The following is a 25068-nucleotide window of genomic DNA, read 5'->3' as shown; positions in this document are numbered from 1 at the left end:
CCCTTGAATATACAAATAGTAGAAAGAATATGAGATGCTCATATGATAAGTATCATGAAACTCATATTTGGAATACGGTATATTCTAAACGGTTCCTAGTCGATTCAGCCGCCGCTAAGAAGGATATAGGCCGCTCGAGCTTGAGACTAGTATCTGCGATGTGAGTACCATGTTTCATTGGTAGGGGACATTGTGATGTCCGAGAATGCAGATAGGTGCTCCTGGTAGAGTGCACTGAACAACCCTCCATTAAAGGACTTTCCAAGTGGTTCTCACTTATCGAGTGGAAAAGTCCTAGTTTATGGTTGTACACCATTAGTCCTTATGACCCGGGACAACATTGAGACTCTATGTGCTAGAATTACACTTTGAATTGTTTACCGACTCTCATTGGGTCATCAGGTGGCAAGGTTGGGTGTTCTGTCGAAACATATAGGAGTCGATGCATTGTAGTCGGGGATTCACCGCTTACCTACGGGTATGAATATCCTATGTGTTTTTCATGTATATGTAGTTTGAAATCTCTGATCAGAGTATGGTGGTAATGATGAAAGGGGTTTCATAGATTACACCATCGATGCGACTACGACATGACACATAGCATCGATTCATTGACAACTCTCGATATACCAATAGTTGTCGAATCGGTCGGGATATATGAGTTGAAGGGACCGTACTGTACGCTAACCATAATAGAATGGTTCTTGCAGGCACTATCATTTGATACCTAGGGAATCATGTAACCGATGCTGCTAGGCGTTTAACATGATTGGTTGGGTACTATCAGACTTGAGTTCTGACGTTCTTTTTATAAAGTAGTTGATAATTAAGAATGGAGCAATTGGGGTATGCTCGTATAAGGACATGTTTTGATGCGAACACGGATGTGCACGTCCCAAGGAAAGCATGGGATCCCTTAGAGTTACCAGCGGGACCAATTACGAGAGGACGACTGATGAAGTTTAAAGAGGCGTTACATGGGCTTATGAGCAAGGAAGAAGGACTTACAAGCAAGGTGCAAAGTGCTGAAGGGTTCATGATGCATGGGAATAAGTTTGGGAGTCAAAGGAACATTATTCAAGTGATAAATGAAGAGGAGGCCAGCAGCTTCGGCGCCCGAGCGGCCAGACATTACCGCCCGAGCGCCACACTCACTGTCCAGAACTTGAACTCCAGAAGCATCGGCGCCCGAGCGCGACCTGTCCAGAAGAGCTCGCGCTCGAGCGGTAGAAACCCGCGCCCGAGCGCCGCACGATCGCGAGAATATCTTTAGTTCCTATTTTAGAGTTTTAATTATCTTGGTAACTTGATTTTGAGTATCTTTTTGATTTGTAATCAATATATGGACGAATTTTGGGATTGTAAAACATTAATTCTGATTAATATTGAGTTTATAAAACTTTTCTTTGAGAATTCTCTCAAAAACAAGCTTAAGTTTCGTTATAACTTTTGCGTCGTATCAAATCAAACTTATCAAAAGATTTATCTTTTGTGGCGTTTGTCAATCGAATATCACGAGGGTTGCCAAAGACGAGTTCTTTGGAGGTTCTCTTGAACGTGATTGTTCCTATCGTTGATTAATTGTTGTTAGGCCGCGTGATCTAGAGGCGATTATCACACCTATCAATTACTTGTTTCAAAGATCGGGACAAATCAAAGATCTCGTGGGCGGGATCGTATCAAGTGGTATTAGAGCTTTTGGTTTTTGATTCAAGTAAGCGTATCCGTTCAATTCCTCGTAGAATTTTCAATACCGATTTTCGTGTAGTGATTTCTACGTATTTGTTGAATCTATAAAAAAAAAAAAAAAAAAATTTCGAGGTTACTGTTCCGGTACTGTTCATATTCGGAGTTACTATTCATTCACCGGAGTTACTGTTCACCCGAACAAAAAAAAAAGAAAAAAAAATTGAATAGGGTGTTTGTTGAATTTTAGCGCTTATATTTCAGCGTTAAGTTTGTCCTTGTCATTTAGTCGCATTTTAGTCAATTTCCAAAGTTGCTTCTTCTTGTGTAATCTAAGTGAGTCGAATTTCAAGAGTCACAGGATTGATCTCTTAAGTTTGATATGTGGAAGCCACGAGACTTAAGCGTCCCTTGAGAATTCTCACTTAGAGTGAAAATATTTGAGTGGAGTTTCATTGGAGTGATTTGTGAGGTTTTGAGGTGAGGAAAAAAGACGAGTGCGAGTGAATTTCTTTGGAGTGACCGTGAGCATTTGGGTGAGGAACATATTGTTTTCTACTAACGTTTTCTTGCAGGTACAAACTGAAATTAAATGGAGAGGGAGGTAGGAGATAGTTCGAACCCGGGGTTATTTAAAGTACAAATGGAGGCGTTATTTGGGCATTTTAGCAGGATGTTGAAGGTTGAGATGGAGCCATTACATGAGCGGTTGGATAGGCTTGAGGTTAGTACGGGTGGAAAAAAATCAAATCCTAAAAATATGGGTAGAGAAGAAGAAGAGGAAGAGTTTGATTTTGGAGGAGAAGAGGAGAGCCAAAATGATAATTGGGGTAGGAATGGAAGAGGTAAAGGAATTGGTAGAGGTAGAAGAGAAGCCGTTCGGGGTAGATATGATGGGAATAGGGAAGATGGTAATATGGGTAGTATTAAGATGAAAATCCCTTCGTTCCATGGTAAATCTGATCCGGAGGCATATTTAGAGTGGGAAAAGAGGGTAGAGTTTGTGTTTGAGTGTCACCACTATTCCGAACAAAAGAAGGTGAGGTTGGCGGTGGTTGAATTTTTAGACTATGCTCTCATTTGGTGGGATCAATTAGTGACCACTAGGAGGAGGTACAATGAGAGGCCCATAGAAACTTGGGATGAGATGAAGAGAGTGATGAGAAAAAGGTTTGTGCCCAACCACTACTATAGGGAGATGTTTAAGAGGCTACAAACTTTAAGGCAAGGGGTGAAGAGTGTTGAGGACTACTATAAGGAGATGGAAGTAGTCATGATTAGGGCTAATATTGAGGAAGATAATGAGGCGACGATGGCTCGTTTTCTTTGTGGTTTGAACAGGGAAATCCAAGATCAAGTTGAGCTTCGGCACTACTTGGATCTAGACGAAATGGTGCAAATGGCCATAAAAGTGGAGCAACAACTCAAAAGGCGTGGAGTTGGCCGCACCAATCAAACCGGAGGTTCATCATCTTCATGGCGATCAAATGTGGTGAAGCGTGAGGAGAATAAGGTGGTGAGCAAGCCCAAATTTGAGACCAAACAAGAGGCACCTAAGCAAGGAGTGCAAGGTAAATCTGAAACTCCTTCTAATCGATCTAGAGATACTAAATGTTTTAGGTGTCAAGGGTTGGGTCATATTTCTAGTGAATGTCCTAATAAGAGGGTGATGATCTTGAATGACTATGGTGAGTATGAATCTCATAGTGAGGGTGATGATGATGATGAGATGCCTGCATTAGAGGATCCTGACGAGGGTTATGAGGCGGTTGTTGGAGAAGCACTAGTGACTAGGCGTATCATGAGTGCCCAAGTCAAGGAGGAGGAGACTAACCAAAGGGAAAACTTATTCCATACTAGATGTTTTGTAAATCAAAAGGTTTGCAATTTAATCATAGATGGGGGGAGTTGTACTAATGTGGCTAGTTGTGAGATGGTAGAGAAATTGGGTTTACCTACATTAAAGCACCCTCAACCATATAGGCTTCAATGGTTGAATGATTGTGCGGAAGTGAAGGTGACAAAACAAGTGCTAGTGCCTTTTTCTATTGGGAAGTATGTGGATGAGGTCTTGTGTGATGTGGTACCTATGCATGCTTGCCATATCTTGTTGGGTAGACCTTGGCAATATGATAGGCGAGTGACACATGATGGGTTCAAGAACAAGTATTCATTTGTGTTGAAAAAGGAGTCCATTGTTTTACTTCCTTTGTCCCCAAAGCAAGTGTTGGAGGACCAATTGAAAAAAAAGAGGAGAGATGAGGCCGAAAAAAAGAGTGAATTAAAAAGTGAGATGGCCTTTGAAGATAAAAATGAAATGGCTGAAAAAAAGAGTGACAAAAAAAGTGAGATAGCCATACAAAAGAAAAAGGAGAGGAAAGAAAATGAGGGAAAAGAAAATGAGAGGAAAGAGGCCAAAAAGAAAACATACATGGCCCAAAAAAGTGAGTTGAAGCAATTGATGCACACACGTGAACCACTTGTGTTGATTCTTTATAAAGAGATCCTCTTTAACACAAGTGATATAGCCGGGTCCCTTCCGAGCATTGTTGTTTCACTTTTGCAGGAATTTGATGATATATTTCCGGAGGAGCTACCTCAAGGGCTACCACCATTGAGGGGGATTGAGCACCAAATTGATTTGGTGCCCGGGAGTGCATTACCAAATCGTCCGGCTTATAGGAGCAATCCGGAGGAGGCTAAGGAGCTTCAACGACAGGTAAGTGAGTTGTTAGATATGGGTTTTGTGCGTGAGTCCATGTCCCCTTGTGCTGTGCCTGTTTTGTTAGTTCCTAAGAAAGATGGTTCATGGCGTATGTGTGTGGATTGTAGGGCAATCAATAACATCACCATTAAGTATAGGCATCCCATACCTAGACTAGATGATATGTTAGATGAATTGCATGGTGCTTGTATCTTTAGCAAAATTGATTTGAAAAGTGGTTATCACCAAATTAGGATGAGGGAAGGTGATGAGTGGAAAACTGCTTTTAAAACCAAGTACGGGTTGTATGAGTGGATGGTGATGCCATTTGGCTTAACTAACGCTCCTAGCACCTTTATGAGGTTAATGAACCATGTCTTGCGTGCATACATAGGGAAATTTGTTGTTGTTTACTTTGATGATATCCTAGTATATAGCAAAGACTTGGATGAGCATGTTGATCACTTGAAACTTGTGCTAATCACACTAAGGGCTGAAAATCTATATGCTAACCTAAAGAAATGTGATTTTTGTACAAGCAAACTTGTCTTCCTTGGTTTTGTGGTAAGCTCACAGGGGATACAAGTGGATGAGGACAAGGTAAGTGCTATTCGAGATTGGCCATCGCCTACTACTGTTGGTCAAGTCCGAAGTTTTCATGGACTTGCAAGCTTCTATAGGAGGTTTGTAAAGGATTTTAGCACATTGGCAGCACCCATGACAGCGGTGATCAAGAAGAACGTTCCATTCCATTGGGGCGAGGAGCAAGAGAAGTCTTTTAATACTATTAAGCAAAAATTAATTAATGCTCCTTTACTTGTTTTGCCTGACTTTGCTAATACGTTTGAAATTGAATGTGATGCTTCAGGCGTAGGTATCGACGGAGTTTTGATGCAAGGGGGACGGCCCGTGGCGTACTTTAGCGAGAAACTCAATGGAGCCGCCCTGAACTATCCCACGTATGATAAGGAGTTCTACGCACTTGTGAGGACTCTAGAGACTTGGCAGCACTACTTGAGGCTTAAGGAGTTTGTGATTCATACGGATCATGAGTCTCTAAAGCACCTTAAGGGGCAACAAAAGCTGAACAAGCGGCATGCCAAGTGGGTGGCATTCATAGAGACATTCCCCTACATAATAAAGTACAAACAAGGTAAGGAAAATATAGTGGTCGATGCACTATCACGAAGGTACTTACTTTTCTCTACCTTGGAGTCTAAAATATTGGGGTTTGAGCATGTCAAGGAGTTGTATGTGCTAGATGACGATTTTAAGAAAGAGTTTGAAACTTGTATGCATGGTCCACATGATAAATTCTATTTGCATAATGGTTTCTTGTTTAGAGAAGATAGGTTGTGCATCCCTAGATCATCCGTTCGTGAATTACTTGTTAGGGAGGCACATGGGGGTGGTTTGATGGGACACTTTGGTGTGGCAAAAACTTTAAGTGCATTGCATGAACATTTCTATTGGCCACACATGAAGCGTGATGTTGAGCGTGTTTGCGATAAGTGCATAACTTGTAGACAAGCTAAGTCTAGGACACAACCACATGGATTGTATACACCACTTCCTGTTCCTAGTGAGCCTTGGGTTGACATTTCTATGGACTTTGTTTTGGGGTTGCCTAGGACTAAGAAGGGGAGGGATTCAATATTTGTTGTTGTTGATAGATTCTCTAAGATGGCACATTTCATTGCTTGTCACAAAACTGATGATGCGTCTCACATTGCGGATTTGTTCTTTAGAGAAGTCGTTAGGTTGCATGGCATGCCTAGGACTATTGTTTCTGACCGTGATGTTAAATTCTTGAGTTACTTTTGGAAGACTTTATGGGCTAAACTTGGCACAAAATTGTTGTTTTCTACTACTTGTCATCCTCAAACGGATGGGCAAACTGAAGTTGTCAATAGGACATTAGGAACACTTTTGCGTGCTATTCTTAAAAAGAACTTGAAGAATTGGGAAAATTGTTTGCCATTTGTTGAGTTTGCTTATAATCGTTGCGTGCATTTTACTACGAACTATTCGCCATTTGAAATTGTTTATGGTTTTAACCCTTTGACTCCGTTAGATTTGATGTCTTTACCTGTGAGTGAAAGGTTAAACATGGATGGGAAAAAGAAGGCGGAATTTGTTAGGAGTTTGCATGAGAAGGTCAAAGCTAATATTGAAAAGAAGAATGAACGATACACAAAGCAAGCCAACAAGGGAAAGAAGAAGGTGATATTTGAGAAAGGTGATTGGGTGTGGCTACACTTGAGGAAGGAAAGGTTCCCTGAGAAGAGACGTTCTAAACTATTACCTAGGGGTGATGGACCATTCCAAGTACTTGAAAGGATCAATGACAATGCCTACAAACTCGGTCTACCAGGTGAGTATCAAGTGAGTTCTACTTTCAATGTTAGTGACTTGTCGTTGTTTGATGTAGGTGACGAGCTGGATTTGAGGACAAATCCTTTTCAAGAAGGGGAGGATGATGCGAACACGGATGTGCACGTCCCAAGGAAAGCATGGGATCCCTTAGAGTTACCAGCGGGACCAATCACGAGGGGACGACTGAAGAAGTTTAAAGAGGCGTTACATGTGCTTATGAGCAAGGAAGAAGGACTTACAAGAAAGGTGCAAAGTGCTGAAGGGTTCATGATGCATGGGAATAAGTTTGGGAGCCAAATGAACATTATTCAAGTGATAAATGAAGAGGAGGCCAGCAGCTTCAGCGCCCGAGCGGCCAGACATTACCGCCCGAGCGCCACACTCACTGTCCAGAACGTGAACTCCAGAAGCATCGGCGCCCGAGCGGTAACATTTTACCGCTTGAGCGCGACCTGTCCAGAAGAGCTCGAGCTCGAGCGGTAGAAACCCGCGCCCGAGCGCCGCCCGATCGCGAGAAAATCTTTAGTTCCTATTTTAGAGTTTTAATTATCTTGGTAACTTGATTTTGAGTATCTTTTTGATTTGTAATCAATATATGGACGAATTTTGGGATTGTAAAACATTAATTCAGATTAATATTGAGTTTATAAAACTTTTCTTTGAGAATTCTCTCAAAAACAAGCTTAAGTTTTGTTATAACTTTTGCGTCGTATCAAATCAAACTTATCAAAAGATTTATCTTTTGTGGCGTTTGTCAATCGAATATCACGAGGGTTGCCAAGGACGAGTTCTTTGGAGGTTCTCTTGAACGCGATTGTTCCTATCGTTGATTAATTGTTGCTAGGCCACGTGATCTAGAGGCGATTATCACACCTATCAATTACTTGTTTCAAAGATCGGGACAAATCAAAGATCTCGTGGGCGGGATCGTATCATGTTTAGTCCGAATCACATAGAGATGTGAACCCACGGCTAGTTGTATCAGTAAACCATTGAGGGCCACACAAGTACTAGCTTTCTAGATCCCATTGAGAAGTAAAATAGTTCAATGTGGTGAACGACTTATAAATGAGTTTATAAGCGTAAGAAAAAATAGAAGTATGACTTCTATGAGACAAATGTAGTTTTAATTTATGAATGTGTTCTTAAATTAAAAGTTGGCCAAATAAATAATGTATTTGAAAATTGTGATTTTCATAAACATTATTATGGACTAAATTAAATTAATTCAAGTGTTGAATTAATTAATCACTAGTGGAGCTAGTAGAGTCCAAATAATTAAATTAATTCAAGGGTTGAATTGATTAAATAATATTGAGTCTTGTAGAGCTCAATTTAAATAAATTATTTAAACTAGTGGATTTGAGTAAATTCAAGTAATGTTTAATTAGTCTCAAATATGTTTGAGATAATTAAATTAAGTCCATGGATTTTTAATTGTTAAAAATCAAATAAGATTTGCATGCATGGGAGGTGAAAGGTTGGGAGACAACTTTTTGTCTAACCAAGGCTTGGCATGCAACTTTTTTACTTTAACTTTTCCCACAACCAAAAAAATGTCTCTGCTTCTCTCCGAGCATGAATAGTGGCCGAAAAGACTATTCATTCTCTCCATTTTTTTGTTCTTCAATGGTTGGAGAAAACACTCACTTCTCAAAAAAAAAGGCCTCATATTTTTCTAGTGCAAAATATGAGGGGATCTACCTAGTTGGTGGTAGGCTTTATATTAGAGCAAGGAGTGCTCTTTGGAAGCTTGTAGAAGTTCTTGCCATACAAGAGCTAAGGTGTTTACACCTTAGTTGGAGCCATCATCAACCTCAAGAGGTTGATAGGTATTTTTCTTAACACACTATGTATGACATTTTGTTGTTTTTGTATTTGCTACACATTAAATCAAGGTGGCCGAAAATTTCTTATGAAAAATAAAAATTGTAAACTTCCATTGCGCTTCCGGTCACCGTAACCGATCCCCTTTCAAGTGGTATCCGAGCAAAGGTTACGTTTATGTGTATCAAATACGAGATATTATATTGAGATTGATTTCTAACCGCTTGAGATTAAATTTTGCAACGAATAAAAGGCTGGTCTTGGAGCATCTTTGGGCTGCAAGTTGCTACCCATTTCGGGCACCTCGGGCTGCCCGAAACTCCCCTGAAAATTAAAAAAAAAAATATTTGTGTACAAGTTGGCTGGAATCCGGCGACGGAGCTCCGGCGACGGCGATGACGACTAGGGTTTCCAAAAGTGTTTTGGATTATCAAAGTGTCATGGGCCTTGAGTTGTTGGGCCATTGGATGGCTAACATATTTGTGAAATTTAAATGGACCAAAATATTTTTGGTGAAAAATGATTTTTTTTTTTGGGCCCTTAAGTTTAAATTTACAAAAGTTGCAAATATTTTCTCATGAAATAAATAATTTAAGTTGGACTTTAATTATTTATAGTAAATGGTGATTTACAAGAAATTCGGTTATAAATAAATTAATTTGAAAGTAGACAAAGGTGTTTGTATACTTTGTTAATTTAGTTTATAATCGTGGCGGTTAGTGATTGGATCAAGATATATAATATTGGATCAATTAATTATTGTGATAATTAATTGATGGTGTATGATATGTGATATTATGCATGAAGGATGATCAAAAGCCCAAGCCCAATTTGCTAGGTGTATGCTAGGATATTTTGTGTTGAATGATTGTAATAATTATCAAATTTATAAAGTGGGCTTGGTTTATGGCCCGTTCCCACCCCATGAGATGTATCCCTATTTGCCATGGATATTTATTTGTAAATATTAGTATAGTGGATGATCAAGATTGGAAGATGGTGGCCATGATGATTATGAAGATCGAAGACATGTAAATATTGGAAGCTAATGTAATAGTTGCATTTGCATCCCGTGCATTTCCCTAGGATTGGACCTAGGCCCGTGTTTAGCTCACACGGGCCATTAGTGTTGGGGCGATTGATCATCCTTATTTTGTTTACTGTTTATAATATATGCATGATATGTTATAAATAATGAGTATGTGCGTTATTATTATGATAATAACAAAGTTGCATGAATCCGGCAAACATACGATCAAACATGGCGAGCTTTTAAAATAAAATTAATGATGAGACCTTTCAAAATTAAAAACCCTCATTTTGAATAAGATTCAAAATTAATATCAAGCCCGAAAAGGGGAATTATAAATTTGTTCATAATTTCCTTGTCTTCCATCGACAATGGGTGCATGATGAACGCTACCCGTACTCGGGGCTCGGCTCATATTATTGGGGGAGCCCTGGGTGCCGGAAAGCTGTGACATCCATTGACATGGTGATGTGAACTACGTGGAACTCCCATGATTTCGGCTCATATTATTGAGGGAACTCATGGCGACCGTCTATTAAGGTTCAACATCGATGGGTAAGGCTTGACACGTAAAGATGAACGACGTCATATTATTGGGTCCTAATCAAACGTGAGACAAAAGTTTACGTTAAGGGTTGCATGGCGATGCAATTGGAAACTACCTTTTAGGAATTGTGATTTTCTGATATTATTCGGGATCATAATTCGCTAATTGGACCTTACGTACCTACTGAGGAAAGGAGTTTCCCGTTTTCACTAGAGGGTAGTGAAAGATGTCAAAACAGTGGGAGCAAATATTTATAAGTAAAAGTTCATACTTTATATCTTACCAAATATTTTAAAATTGTCATCAACATTTATCTGTTCTTATTTTTCAGTACAACTTTGACAATGTCTTCGATTCGCAATCCGCTATTTGCAATACTCGAAAAGCACTTGTTAACCGGACCTAATTACCTCACTTGGCTAAGAAACCTAAAATTCATCTTGAATTCGGAAAGGATAGCATATACACTTACTAAGACGCCCCCTGTTGAGGCTCCGACTAGCTGCACTCCTGAGGAATTGCAGACTTACAAGGAATGGTGTGACCATGACTTGAAAGCAAAGTGTTATATGCAAGCTTCTATGAATGATGAGCTGCAGAGGCGTTTTGAGGATGCAAAGAGTGCTGCTGACATTCATTTGCATCTCAAGGAGCTCTTTGGTGAGCAAACACGGCCTCTTAGGCATGCTACCGTCAAGGAGCTAATCAATTTACGCATGCGAGATAGGGCCTCGGTCCATGAGCATGGCCTAAAGATGATTGGGCTTGTGGACAAGCTCGTTGGCATGGATCTTATATTGCCATCGGAATTGACCACCGACGTGTTGCTCTTGTCACTGCCTAGCTCATTTGATCCTTTTGTGGTGAATTTCAACATGAACAAGCTAGAGCCGACCCTTGAGGAGTTGGTGAATATGCTTGTTACGTTTGAATCCACCATCAAGAAAGAGAAGTTGGTTCTTTATGTGGGTGCTTCATCTGGTACGAAGACTGATCCACATGGGAAGGGAAAGAAGCGTTCTTTCCAACCACCCAAGAAGAACGTGCCCTTGATGAGGCAATCTCCGAATCCCGTTGTGGCAGCCACACCAGTTAAGGCTGACAAGACTGCTGATGTTTGTCATCACTGCAAGAAGCCTGGACATTGGGGGCGTAATTGCAAAGAATATCTTGCCCAGAAAGGTTCTGGAAATGGTATGTTCTACATTGAAGTAAACATTTCAATTAACTCTACTTCTTGGGTATTGGATACCGGATGTTGATCACATCTCTGTAATGATTTGCAGGTGATGGAAAGATGTAAGAGGATTAGAGAAGGTGAGACCTTCTTGAGGATGGGCAATGGAGCAAGAGTTGCTGCCAAGACCTTAAGAGATGTTTACTTATTGTTGAACAATGATTTTAAGTTAATTTTTTTTAAGAGATGTTTTGTTTGTACCTTTTTGGTGAAAAACATTGTTTCCATTTCTATGGTGATAAAGATGGATATTCTTGTTATTTAGCAAAGGTGTTTGCAACATTTACAAGAATGAATGTTTAATTGGTACTTGAGAACTTGAAAACAATATCTATAACTTAAAATTAAAAGATATTCTACTAAATGTCCAATCAAAGGCATACACCCTATGAGATATGGATGGGTAAGCCTCCCAAATATTCTTATCTTAGAATATGGGGTGCCCTGCTTATGTGAAGCAGGTAGTGGGAGATAAATTGGATTGTTGATCCATTTTATGTTATTTTGTGGGATATCCAAGGAATTCTGTTGGATATTATTTCTATCATCCCCAAGAAACAAAGGCGTTTGTTTCTAAGAATGCAACCTTTTTGGAAAAGGAATTTCTATTGGATAGAAAAGGGGAGATGATAGAACTCGAAGAGGTTCGAGAGACACCCACAATTGTAGAACCCACACCCGAAGAGCCAAGAGAGGAGATACAAGCTCCTAGAAGATACGAGAGAGTCTCGAGACCACCTATGAGGTATGGTCTGCTTCTTGAAGAGGGCCATGATGAGCCTATCCATGGATGTGATCCAAGGACCTTCAAGGAAGCGTTATCTGATGCCGATTCATCCAAGTGGTTTGAAGCAATGGAATCTGAGTTGAATTCCATGCATTCGAACAAAGTGTGGAATGTCGTGGATCCACCTGAGGGAATTGTTCCCATAGGGTGTAAATGGATTTGGAAGAGGAACTTGGGGCGGATGGGAAGGTATTGACCTTCAAAGGTGCGATTGGTGGCAAAATGATATACTCAAAGACAAGGAGTTGACTTTGAGGAAACCTTTTCCCTAGTCGCAATGTTCAAGTCCATAAGGATTTTGCAAGCCATAGCTGCATGGTATGACTATGAGATATGACAGATGGATGTCAAGACAGCCTTTCTTAATGGGGATATTAAGGAAGAGATTTACATGTCTCAACTTAAAGGGTTTACATCTATCGAAAGTCAGCATATGGTATGCAAACTTCAGAGATCTATTTATGGTCTAACACAGGCATCTAGGAGTTGGAAACTCAGATTCGATACTACAATCAAAGAGTTTGGTTTTACTAAGAATCCTGAGGAACCCTGTATGTATAAGAAGGTCAGTGAGAGTGCTGTGATATTCCTAGTGCTTTATGTTGATGACATTCTACTCATTGGGAATGATGTAGGAATGTTGCAATCAACTAAAATATGGTTAGCGAGTAAGTTCTCGATGCAGTACTTGGGTGAAGCATCTTTTGTATTGGAAATACAGATCTATTGAGATAGATCGAGAAGATTGCTTAGTCTCACCCAGTCCACACACATTGATACCATCGTGAAGCAGTGCTCGATGGATGAGTCCAAGAGAGGACATCTGCCAATGTGTCATGGCGTGTCCCTATCCAAGTCTATGTCTCCCAAGACTGATGCAGAGCTAGCGGCGATGACAAGCATTCCTTATACAACAGCGATTGGTAGAATCATGTATGGGATGATATCTACACGTCCTGAAGTGGTTTTCGCACTAAGTGTAGTGAGTAGATATCAATCCAACCCTAGTCTTCCACACTGGAAAGCTGTGAAAGACATCCTCAAGTATTTGAGAAGAACCAAGAAGTTGTTATTGGTCTATGAGGGTGGAGAACTGAAATTGGAAGGCTATACCGACTATAGCGTCCAAAGCTATATCGATGACTCGAAGTCAACCTATGGGTTTGTATTCATGCTCAATGGTGCTGCTGTCTCTTCGAAGAGTTCCAAGCAAGACAGTACTGCGGATTCCAGCACAGAGGCCGAATACATTGCTGCATCGGATGCAGCAGAGGAGGCTGTTTGGATAAGGAATTTCGTCCAAGAGTTGGGCGTCATTCCTAGTGGAGTTTCTCTTGTCCCGGTGTTGTGTGACAAAACGGGAGCTATAGCTCAAGCAAAGGAGCCAAGGTCTCATCAGAAATCCAAACAAGTATTGAGAAAGTACCACATCCTCAGAGAGATTGTGGAAAGAGAAGTGTCTATCAACTAAGTCGGCTCCGCAGATAATGTTACTGATCCACCAGCTAAGCCTTTACCTGAACCATTATTCGAGATGCATCGCGAATCAATTGGTTTGAAGTATATGGGTAGTTGGCTCTAGTGCAAGTGGGAGATTGTTAGAGTAGGTGCACGTCAAGCCAAGTGTTGGCCGAGTGTTCACAATGAAACTCTATGTATAAGCAATCTTTATTTTAATAATATTTGAAATTATTGTTTTGGCACATCTTTATCTATATACCCATGCTAGTTGCATAGATAAAGCCCTTGAATATACAAATAGCAGAAAGAATATGAGATGCTCATATGACGAGTATCATGAAACTCATATTTGGAATACTGTATATTCTAAACGGTTCCTAGTCGATTTAGCCGCCGCTAAGAAGGATATAGGCCGCTCGAGCTTGAGACTAGTATCTACGATGTGAGTACCATGTTTCATTGGTAGGGGACATTGTGATGTCCGAGCATGCAGATAGGTGCTCCTGGTAGAGTGCACTGAACAACCCTCCATTAAAGGACTTTCCAAGTGGTTCTCACTTATCGAGTGGAAAAGTCCTAGTTTATGGTTGTACACCATTAGTCCTTATGACCCGTGACAACATCGAGACTCTATGTGCTAGAATTACACTTTGACTTGTTTACCGACTCTCATGGGGTCATCAGGTGGCAAGGTTGGGTGTTCTGTCGAAACATATAGGAGTCGATGCATTGTAGTCGGGGATTCACCGCTTACCTACGGGTATGGATATCCTATGTGTTTTTCATGTATATGTAGTTTGAGATCTCTAATCAGAGTATGGTGGTAATTATGAAAGGGGTTTTATAGATTACAGCATCGATGCAACTACAACATGACGCATAGCATCGATTCATTGACAACTCTCGATATACCAATAGTTTTCGAATCGGTCGGGATATATGAGTTGAAGGGACTGTACTGTACGCTAACCATAATAGAATGGCTCTTGTAGGCACTATCATTTGATACCTAGGGAATCATGTAAGCGATGCTGCTAGGCGTTTAACATGATTGGTTGGGTACTATCAGACTTGAGTTCTGACGTTCTTATTATCAATGAGTTGATAAGTAAGAATGGAGCAATTGGGGTATGCTCGAATAAGGACATCTTTGGTACGAATCACATGGAGATGTGAACCCACGGCTAGTTGTATCAGTGAACCATGGAGGGCCACACAAGTACTAGCTTTCTAGATCCCGTTGAAAAGTAAAATAGTTCAATGTGTTGAACGGCTTATAAATGAGTTTATAAGCGTAAGAAAAAATAGAAGTATGACTTCTATGAGAGAAATGTATTTTTAATTTGTGAATGTGTTTTTAAATTAAAAGTTGGACAAATAAATATTGCATATGAAACTTGTGATTTTCATAAACATTATTATGGACTAAATTAAATAAATTCAAGTGTTGAATTAATTAATCACTAGTGGACCTAGTAGAGTACAAATAATTAAATTAATTCAAGGGTTGAATTGATTAAATAATATTGAGTCTTTTAGAGCTCAATTTAAATAAATTATTTAAACTAGTGGACTTGAGTAAATTCAAGTAATGTTTAATTAGTCTCAAATATGTTTGAGATAATTAAATTAAGTCCATGGATTTTTAATTGTTAAAAATCAAATAAGATTTGCATGCATGAGAGGTGAAAGATTGGGAGTCAACTTTTTGTATAACCAAGGCTTGGCATCNAGAAGTTCTTGACATACAAGAGCTAAGGTGTTTACACCTTAGTTGGAGCCATCATCAACCTCAAGAGGTTGATAGGTATTTTTCTAAACACACTATGTATGACATTTTGTTGTTTTTGTATTTGCTACACATTAAATCAAGGTGGCCGAAAATTTCTTATGAAAAATAAAAATTTTAAACTTCCGTTGCGCTTCCGGTCACCGTAACTGATCCCCTTTCATTACATCTATCGGAAGTGAGCATATGGTATGCAAACTTCAGAGATCTATTTATGGTCTAAAGCAGGCATCTAGGAGTTGGAACCTCATATTCGATAGTACAATCAAAGAGTTTGGTTTTACTAAGAATCCTGAGGAACCCTGTGTGTACAAGAAGGTCAGTGGGAGTGCTGTGACATTCCATGTGCTTTATGTTGATGACATTCTACTCATTGGAAATGATGTAGAAATGTTGCAATCAACTAAGATATGGTTAGCAAGTAAGTTCTCGATGCATGACCTGGGTGAAGCATCTTTTGTATTGGGAATACAGATCTATAGAGATAGATCAAGAAGATTGCTTGGTCTCACCCAGTCCACATACATTGATACCATCGTGAAGCGGTTCTCGATGGATGAGTCCAAGAGAGGACTTCTACCAATGTGTCATGGCGTGTCCCTATCCAAGTCTATGTCTCCCAAGACTGATGCAGAGATAGCGGCGATGACATGCATTCCGTATGGTTCGGCAATTGGTAGTATCATGTATGGGATGATATCTACACATCCTGACGTGGCATTTGCACTAAGTGTAGTGAGTAGATATCAATCCAACCCTGGTATTCCACACTGGAAAGCTGTGAAAGACATCCTCAAGCATTTGAGAAGGACCAATAAGTTGTTCTTGGTCTATGGGGGTGGAGAACTGAAATTGGAAGGCTGTACCGACTCTAGTTTCCACAGCGATGTCGATGACTCAAAGTCAACCTCTGGGTTCGTATTCATGATCAATGGTGGTGCTGTCTCTTGGAAGAGTTCCAAGCAAGACAGCACTGCGGATTCCACCACTAAGGCCGAATACATTGTTGCATCGGCTGCAGCAAAGGAGGCTGTTTGGATTAGGAATTTCGTCCAAGAGTTGGGCGTCATTCCTGATGGAGTTGCTCCTATCCCAGTGATGTGTGACAACACGGGAGCCATAGCTCAGGCGAAGGAGCGAAGGTCTCATCAGAAGTCCAAACATGTATTGAGAAAGTACCACATCCTCCGAGAGATTGTGGAAAGAGGAGAAGTGTCGATCGACGAAGTCGGCTCCGCAGATAATGTTGCTGATCCACTAACTAAGCCTTTACCGAGACCATTATTCGAGAAGCATCACGAATCAATGGGTTTGAAGTATATGGGTAGTTGGCTCTAGTGCAAGTGGGAGAATGTTAGAGTAGGTGGACGTCGAGCCAAGTGTTGGCCTAGTGTTCACAATGAAACTCTATGTACAAGCAATCTTTATTTTAATAATATTTGAAATTATTATTTTGGCACTTCTTTATCTGTATACCCATGCTAGTTGCATAGATAAAGCCCTTGAATATACAAATAGTAGAAAGAATATGAGATGCTCATATGATGAGTATCATGAAACTCATATTTGTAATACTGTATATTCTAAACGGTTCCTAGTCGATTCAGCCGCCGCTAAGAAGGATATAGGCCGCTCGAGTTTGAGACTAGTATCTGCGATGTGAGTACCATGTTTCATTGGTAGGGGACATTGTGATGTCCGAGCATGCAGATAGGTGCTCCTGGTAGAGTGCACTGAACAACCCTCCATTAAAGGACTTTCCAAGTGGTTCTCACTTATCGAGTGGAAAAGTCCTAGTTTATGGTTGTACACCATTAGTCCTTATGACCCGGGACAACATTGAGACTCTATGTGCTAGAATTACACTTTGACTTGTTTACCGACTCTCATGGGGTCATCAGGTGGCAAGGTTGGGTGTTCTGTCGAAACATATAGGAGACGTTGCATTGTAGTCGGGGATTCACCGCTTACCTACGGGTATGGACATCCTATGTGTTTTTCATGTATATGTAGTTTGAAATCTCTGATCAGAGTATGGTGGTAATTATGAAAGGGGTTTCATAGATTACACCATCGATGCAACTACGACATGACACATAGTATCGATTCATTCACAACTCTCGATAAACCAATGGTTGTCGAATCGGTCGGGATGTATGAGATGAAGGAACCGTACTGTACGCTAACCATAATAAAATGGTTCTTGCATGCACTATCATTTGATACCTACGGAATCATGTAAGCGATGCTGCTAGGCGTTTAACATGATTGGTTGGGTACTATCAGACTAGAGATCTGACGTTCTTATTATCAAGGTGTTGATAAGTAAGAATGGAGCAATTGGGGTATGCTCGTATAAGGACATGTTTAGTCCGAATCACATGGAGATGTGAACCCACAGCTAGTTGTATCAGTGAACCATTGAGGGCCACACAAGTACTAGCTTTCTAGATCCCGTTGAGAGGTAAAATTGTTCAATGTGTTGAACGGCTTATCACTGAGTTTATAAGCGTAAGGAAAAATAGAAGTATGACTTCAATGAGAGAAATGTAAATTTTAATTTATGGAAGCGTTCTTAAATTAAAAGTTGGCCAAGTAAATAATGTATTTGAAAATTGTGATTTTCATAAACATTATTATGGACTAAATTAAATTAATTCAAATGTTGAAATAATTAAACACTAGTGGGCCTAGTAGAGTCCAAATAATTAAATTAATTCAAGTGCTGTATTAATTAAATAACATTGGGCTTTGTAGAGCCCAATTGGAAATAATTATTAAACTAGTGGGCTTGAGTAAAATCAAGTAAGGATTAATTGGGCTCAAATGTGTTTGAGACAATTTAAATTAAAAGTCCATGGGCCCTTTGTAAATGTTACAAGCCCTTTAGGTTTTGCAAGCTTGGGAGATGAAAGGTTGGAGAATACTTTTGAATTAAAAATTGCATGGCATGCAACTTTTTGCTTTTTACTTTTCTCACAACCAAGACAAAGAATTAACTCACTCTCCTTCCCTCCTAGACAAGACAATGGCCGAAATTTTGGGTTGATATTCTCTCAAGTTTTTCTCTCTTTTTCTTCTTCAAGTGTTGAGGAAGAATTATTCTTCTCCTTGAAAAATCCTCTTAATTTTCTAGTGCAAATTAAGAGGGGATTTACCTAGCAAATGGTGGGCCTAATTTTTGAAGGAAGGAGAGCTTGTAGACTTGTCATCCTTGAAGAGCCAAGTTGTTTACAACTTGGTTGGTGCAATTCATCAATCTCTTGAGATTGATAGGTAAATTCTAAAACACCCTATGCATGATATTTGGTGTTTGTTGTATTTGCTACACAATATCCTCATGGTGGCCGAAAATATTCCATAAAAATAAAAAATTTTAAACTTCCGTTGCGCTTCCGGTCACCGTAACCCATCCCCTTTCATCACGAACCCTTCAGCACTCTGCACCTTGCTTGTAAGTCCTTTTTTATTGCTCATAAGCCCTAGTAGTGCCTCTTTGAATTTCTTTAGCCGTCCTCTCGTGATTGGTCCCTCTGGCAACTCTAAAGGATCCGACGCTTTCCTTGGAGCTTGACCACCCGTGTTCGCATCACAAAGGAAAAGCTTTCACTTACAACCCACAAGCAAGTGGTTGCAATATAATCTTGAAGCAATCCCTACAATCATAAACACAACAATATAACTATATATATCATCACCAATAGCCCAAGGACTCAAATAACCCAACTTAACTCTGCAAACTCTCCCAACTCACAAAGATATAATTTCCTTACCTTATAACTTGAAATCTGAGGGAGAATAAGCTAAGAATTCTACTAGGCTTCTTTAACTTGAGGTGTAATTTGAGGGAGAGAAAATCTTTGCGGGAGAAAGGAATGAATCGATGGAGAAGGATAGAAATGAGGAGTGAAGGGTCTAGAATTATATTTAAAAGCCTTCAAATACACCAAAAACATGTTTTCAAACAGCACTTCTGCACTGACTAGCGCTGCGGCGCCATTCCTTGGCGTTGCGGCGCCTGCCGCCCTTCATGTTTGGCAGCACCATGCAGCGCCTAGGCGCCAAGGCTTTGGCCCTGGAAGAGCCTAGGCGCTGCCACCTGCAGCGTTCTGTGCGCAGCTTCCTCAAATATTGCTCCAGAAATGCCTCTTTCCTTCATAATTAGGAAAAGTGGTAAACATGAAAGTTGTAGCTCTATGTCTTGGCTTGCAACTCCAATTAATCTCATGTAATTTAAAGGTCTGAGTAAAGAGTTATGTTCAATATCCCAACATGTGTCATATCAAAAACAACGATACACATGACACAATTCTGGGTGCTTTTGGCTTGTCCTCGATAATGATTTGAACAAAACTATAAACATAAAAGTTATAACATTATATCTTATCTTTCCAATTGAAGTAACCTCACATCAATTGGATCAATACACAAAAAATTATTCTAAAAACCACAACTACTGCCACATTTTTCATCCGTTTCTGCACTTTCATTTCCTATTTGGCTCAAGATCAACTTTCTATTCTACCCATTCATTACCATTCCCAATCACAATTATATAGCATAACTCCAACAACTATTCCAATAAACATAACCATAACCATTCTAATCTCATTTCAATAAACAACACCATAAAAAATAACAATTTAACATAATCTCAACCAATAAATCATAAAACATGATCATAACAATAATAAACCATAGAGATTAACATGATAAGGGTTGGGCCATTACAGTCAAGCACATCCGGCAAGGATCAAGGGGGATCTCGTTGTTGCATAGCTCAGGTCGGAGCAAGGTGCCATCGGGCGTTCAACAGGCAGTCTCACGATCGGTCACTCATGCCCTGAAGTTGTCATTGTATACTCCCGTGGGTCGGAAGGCGGCGGGGGAAGGAGGGGGACACTGGGCGAGATCTATCAGCATCGAATTCCCCATACAAATGGGGGCGCCTATCAAAAAGATACTCCGAAGGCTTCGGGATCGAGGTCTCATTAGCCGAAGAAGACTCTGGCCAATCCACGTGGCCTGCTTGACGAACGTCAGCGACGGAGAAATCGTAAATTGGTCCGCGGGCATCGCGATAATTCCTCTGTCCTAATAAAGGTGCCGTGACAACCTTTACCATGTCCGAACAATTGTCGACCACCAGATCCGCTAATCTGAAATATTCAACCCGGCTCACAAACACAAATGCTCGGCGCGTAATATAATCCCAAAGTACTCCAAAGACTCAAATATAGTCAATCAAAAAGGCGGTAAGACCCTTGCAGAATTCCCCAATAGCATAGAGCTTGGGAAGCTCGGATCCGGTCGAAATCCGAACAACAAGGAGCACTCAACTACTAGTCTAGTCTAGTAGTTGTTTTTTTCTATTAGTTGCGATACGAACAGACCTTTACTTATGATTATGAAATAAGTTGAGTAGGCTTGCGTTAGTTGTCTGCAATAAGATAGCCAGTTTCGGGGCTTTCAATATAAAAAATCCTATCCGGCTTGGCTTTGCTTATGCCTTTATGCAGTAAATAAAGCAAGTGAGGCGGGCTAAGATTCCATTCGAAGTAACATGATTCGATGTTGCACCATTTTCAACTCTTATCAGGATCCGGAGTTTTTTGAGAAAAGGTCCCATCCTTCAATATCATGATTGGGTCGACCACGCCAGATCATGAGTGAATAGAAAATCTAAAATGTACATAGCTGTTTCAGCTAAAATACTTGGAATAATTCTACCACTTCTACTAGGAGTAGCCTTTTCAGTGCTAGCTGAACGTAAAGTAATAGCTTTTGTGCAACGTCGAAAGGGTCCTGATGTAGTGGGATCATTTGGATTATTACTACCTCTAGCATATGGTTTGAAATTGATTTTAAAGAACCTATTTCACCAAGTAGTGCTAATTTCTCCCTTTTTAGAATGGCTCCAGTGGGTACATTTATGTTAAGTCTGGTCGCTCGGGCCGTTGTACCTTTTGATTATGGTATGGTATTGTCAGTTTCGAACATAGGGCTACTTTATTTGTTTTCCACATCTTCGCTAGGTGTTTGTGGAATTATTATAGCAGGTCGGTCTAGTAATTAGGGGACGGCCGTTTGGTCGCCTATGATACTAGGACCAATAGGTCAAAAATAGGTTTGTGCGCAGGTGTTGAACGATCTACTCTACACAGGTGTGGGCTTACAATGTTAGAGTAGGTGCACATCGAGCCAAGTGTTGGCCGAGTGTTCACAATGAAACTCTATGTATAAACAGTCTTTAATTTAATAATATTTGAAATTATTGTTTTGACACTTCTTTATCTGTATACCGTTGCTAGTTGCATAAATAAAGTCCTTGAATATACAAACAGTAGAAAGAATATGAGATGCTCATATGATGAGTATCATGAAACTCATATTTTGAATACTGTTTATTCTAAACAGTTCTTAGTCGATTCAGCCGCCGCTAAGAAGGATATAGGCCGCTCGAGTTCGAGACTAGTATCTGCGATGTTAGTACCATGTTTCATTGGTAGGGGACATTGTGCTGTCCGAGCATGCACATAGGTGCTCCTGGTAGAGTGCACTGAACAACTCTCCATATAGGACTTTCAAGTGGTTCTCACTTATCGAGTTGAAATGTCCTAGTTTATGGTTGTACATCATTAGTCCTTGTGACCCGGGACAACATTGGGACTCTATGTGCTAGCATTGCACTTTGACTTGTTTACCGACTCTCATGGGGTCATCAGGTGGCAAGGTTGGGTGTTTTGGCGAAACATATAGGAGTCGATGCATTGTAGTCGGGGATTCACCGTTTACCTTCGGGTATGGATATCCTATGTGTATGTAGTATGAAATCTCTGATCAGAGTATGATGGTAATTATGAAAGGGGTTTCATAGATTACACCATCGATGCAACTACGACATGACACATAGTATCGATTCATTGACAACTCTCGATATACCAATGGTTGTCGAATCGGTCGGAATATATGGGATGAAGGGACCGTACTGTACGCTAACCATAATTGAATGGTTCTTGCAGGCACTATCATTTGATACCTAGGAAATCATGTAAGCGATGCTGCTAGGTGTTTAACATGATTGGTTGGGTACTATCAGATTTGAGTTCTGATGTTCTTATTATCAAGGAGTTGATAAGTAAGAATGGAGCAATTGAGGTATGCTCAAATAAGGACATGTTTAGTCCGAATCACATGGAGATGTGAACCCACGGCTAGTTGTATCAATGAACCATTGAGGGCCACACAAGTACTAACTTTCTAGATCCCGTTGAGAAGTAAAATAGTTCAATGTGTTGAACGGCTTATAAAGGAGTTTATAAGCGCAAGGAAAAATAGAAATATGACTTCGATAAGGGGAATGTGACTTTTAATTTGTGGAAGTGTTCCTAAATTAAAAGTTGGCCAAATAAATAATGTATTTGAAAATTATGATTTCATAAACATTATTATTGACTAAATTAAATTAATTCAAGTGTTGAATTAATTAAACACTAGTGGACCTAGTAGAGTCTAAATAATTAAATTAATTCAAGTGTTAAATTAAGTAAATAACATTGGGCCTTGTAGAACCCAATTGTAAATAATTATTCAAGTAGTGGGCCTGAGTTAAATCAAGTAAAGTTTAAATGGTCTCAAATGTGTTTGAGATATTTAAATAAAAGTCCATGGGCTTTGTAATTATTACAAACCCAAATAGAATGCATGCATGGGAGGTGAAGGGTTGGGAGACAACTTTTTCAATATCCAAGGCATGACATGCACATGCCTAGTCTTACTTTTTCAACAACCAAGAAAACACTCCTCCCTTCTCTACACACTCATGTTGGATTAAATTTCAAGCCTCATTTTTCTCTCCAATTGGGCTTCTTCAATTGTTGAAGATTCCCTATACTTATCAAAGAAAATCCTCTTATTTTTCTAATGCAAAATAAGAGGGGTTCTAACTTGTTGGTTGTGGGCTTAATTTTTGAGCAAGGAGTGCTCAAAAGAAGCTTGTAGATTGTGCCTACCATTCAAGAGCTTAGTTGTATATCAACTAAGTTGGAGCCATCATCAATCCATTGTGATTGATAGGTAATATTTCTAAACACATTATGAATGTCATTTTCGTGTTTTCGTATTTGCTACACAGTGGGTGCTCGGTTTGTCATGTTCTTGTTGAAACAAATTTTAAACTTCCGTTGCGCAACCGGGCACCGTAAAAGATCCCCTTTCAAGTGGTATCATGATCTAAGGATATTATTTTGTGTAGCATATACATAATATTATGTTGAGGTCGATTTCTAACCGCATTAGATGAATTTTTGCAACAAAAATCGAGGCCGTCAAGGGGTGGTTTTGACCAGCATGTTGCTGCCCATTTTGGGCAGCTCAGGCTGCCCGTGGGGCTGCCCATTTCGGGCAGCAAGGGCAGCCCCTCGGGCTGCCCGAACAGCCCCATGTTTTTAAATAAAAAATATTTTTAAGTTGGCCGGAATCCGGCGACGGCGATGACGACTAGGGTTTCTAAAAGTGTTTTGGATTATCTAAGTGTCATGGGCCTTGAAGTTGTTGGGCCATTAGATGGCTAATATATTTGTGAAATTTAAATCGGCCAAAATGTTTTTGGTAAAAAATGATTTTTTGGGCCCTTAAGTTTAAATTTACAAAAGTTGCTAATATTTTCTCATGAAATAAATAATTGAAGTTGGACTTTAATTATTTATTTTAAATTGTGATTTACAAAAAATTCGGTTATAAATAAATTAATTGGAAAATAGACAAAGGAGTTTGTATACTTTGTTAATTTAGTTTATAATCGTGGTGGTTAATGATTGGATCAAGATATATAATATTGGATCAATTGATTATTGTGATAATTAATTGATGGTGTATGATATGTGATATTATGCATGAAGGATGATCAAAAGCCAAAGCCCAATTTGCTAGGTGTATGCTAGGATATTTTGTGTTGAATGATTGTAATAATTATCAAATTTAAAGTGGGCTTGGTTTATGGCCCGTTCCCACCCCCATGAGATGTATCCCTATTTGTCATTGATATTTATTTGTAAATATTAGTATAGTGGAAGATCAAGATTGGAAGATGGTGGCCTTGATAATTATGAACATCGAAGACATGTAAATATTGTAAGCTTATGTAAAATTTGCATTTGCATCCCATGCATTTCCCTAGGATTGGACCTAGGCCCGTGTTTTGCTCACACGGGTCATTAGTTTGGGGCGATTGATCATCCTTGTTTTTTTTACTGTTTATAATATATGCATGATATGTTATAAATAATGAGTATGTACATTATTATTATGATAATAACAAAGTTGCATGAATTAGGCAATCATACGATCAAACATGGCGAGCTTTTAAAATAAAATTAATGATGAGACCTTTCAAAATTAAAAAACTGTGGGGACCCCGGCTCTAACTCAATTCTTTTTGGGATTAATTGGATCTTTGTTAGAAAATGTGGGTCAAAATTTTACTTTTAATATAGTACACATACATAAGATTTATTGCATTTCATTACAAGCAAATACATGTCTTGTTTCATTCATATCATCAAACTAGTATTTAAAAGTATTAATACATGTCTAATACAACAACTAGTTATCCTGCTACGCCCG

Source organism: Primulina huaijiensis, chromosome 12, assembly GCF_012295235.1.
Source record: "Primulina huaijiensis isolate GDHJ02 chromosome 12, ASM1229523v2, whole genome shotgun sequence".
Taxonomy (NCBI): Eukaryota; Viridiplantae; Streptophyta; class Magnoliopsida; order Lamiales; family Gesneriaceae; genus Primulina; species Primulina huaijiensis.
The sequence above is the reverse complement of the archived record's forward strand: the minus strand, read 5'-3'. Positions refer to the sequence as shown.